At 44.6% G+C, this 1703-nt stretch overlaps 1 pseudogene; it reads right to left on the bottom strand.

Moving 5' to 3' along the window:
- Positions 1–1150: 1150 nt before the first annotated feature.
- On the bottom strand, positions 1151–1697 carry LOC102820393 (annotated as a pseudogene).
- Positions 1698–1703: the final 6 nt, after the last annotated feature.

Here is a 1703-nt window from a genome sequence, read left to right as displayed (position 1 = left end):
GCACAAACCCATTTCCCTATTACAAAGATATTTGAAAATGTAGCCAGGACATTTGCTGCTCTAGACCAATTGATAACAAAAAAATAATCTCAGAATCCATAGAAATTTATAAAAAGGAATAAATGGCAACACATTCTAACTTAAGAGAACCTGGTTTGTGCTCTAAAGTTTGGAATTGAATAAAAAGGGTAGGAAAAGATGTGCCAAATCTATCTAGCTCAGTAACGATCCTTCAGGTGTGACATTTATGGGAAGGAGGCTCTTCCTGGAAAGGGATGTTTTTAAAGACATCGCTAAAAGTGCACATTTGCAGTGATAAGAGCTCTGCTTACTTTGTTGGAAGAGAAAATTAGAGTCTCCTTTCCTGTGTACACAGTAGGGGACAAGTCTGATGATGGTCATGGGAATGAATGTCAGTGTGGTGTTTAGGCATCTTTGGGTTCAAGTGTTGCTTTAGGAGTACTTTTCCAGACTATTTCCTTCATTCAGAAGCAACTTCCTCTACCTGGCTTCCACATACCAGGAAACCTGAATGCTGCTCAGCTTATCCCCGACGGGGGATATTCTTTAGCTTACAGGTTGCTAAGGGATGTGTATCAGACGTGTAGCACCTTTCCATAGCAGTAGATGAGATTCTGGTGAAGAAACCTCTCCCTGTAACCAAGGAGCCTTAATACCTTGGACTTGAGCTTCTGGACACGACTGGGACTTTAGTCCATTCCAGTTTAAATGCACTGAGTAGCTGTGAGGAAGAAGGACAGAAGCAATATTCCAGTTTCCACTGGAACTTTCTGCTGAAAACTTAGTTTCAGTGCCAGCTGCTTCAAGGCACACTCAGTTATACGCTGTATTCAGGCTCAGCATGTCCCTTGTGGCACATTCACTTGTTTCACAATTCCTTATTACTACAAAGCCTGGGAAAAACGAGTCTCATGGGGAGTGGTGAGATTGCCATTGGTCTCTGGGCCCTTGGAACCTACTGCATCCTGGACTGTATGTCTGGAGTATCTGCCTGTTTGTGGGAACGGTTTGTTTTGAGGGAGGCCTCTCAGGCTGATGGCTCCTTCCTCCTTTAGCAGCCTGAGGTCTGCTCTATTCTGGCAGGTGATTGGGTTTCAGTGTGGCTCTTTGCTTCCCTGGTGAAACGGACCAGCTGGGTGGGAAAAGTGAAATTCTCTTGAAAAAAGCTCATCTGGTAAATCACACATTTTTTAGTTCTATTTTGTCCTGATCTTAACAGTAATGTACTACTTGTGGTCTGTTTCATTACCATCATCTAACGCAGCAACACATCTTGGTATTACCTAAAGTAACTCCGTTATTTTTGAATTCTGGTCAGCACAATCGACAGCTGTGCAGTACCTCTTGTTCACTACCTCAATGGATGCTCCATGAAGCAGAAGCAACTCTACCACGAAGACGTGCTTTTCTATCACCGCCTCGTGCAGGACTGTGTTGCCTTTGTTGTTAGAGGTATTAATGGAGGCCCCACTCTGTAGCAGCAGTGATGCAACTTCGTGGTAGCCATAGGAACAGGCACAGATGAGGGGTGTGTTTCCATTTAGATCCTTCTTATTGGGCTTTGCATTGGAATCTAACAGACACTTCACCACCTCCAAATGGCCCTGCTGGCAGGCCAGGTGGAGTGGAACGGCCTGGTCTGCATTTCGGGCCCCAACATTGACACTGTGCTTCAACAGGAG

Source organism: Chrysochloris asiatica, unplaced genomic scaffold (assembly GCF_000296735.1).
Source record: "Chrysochloris asiatica unplaced genomic scaffold, ChrAsi1.0 scaffold07748, whole genome shotgun sequence".
NCBI lineage: Eukaryota > Metazoa > Chordata > Mammalia > Afrosoricida > Chrysochloridae > Chrysochloris > Chrysochloris asiatica.
This window is presented reverse-complemented; position numbering and strand designations above follow the sequence as displayed.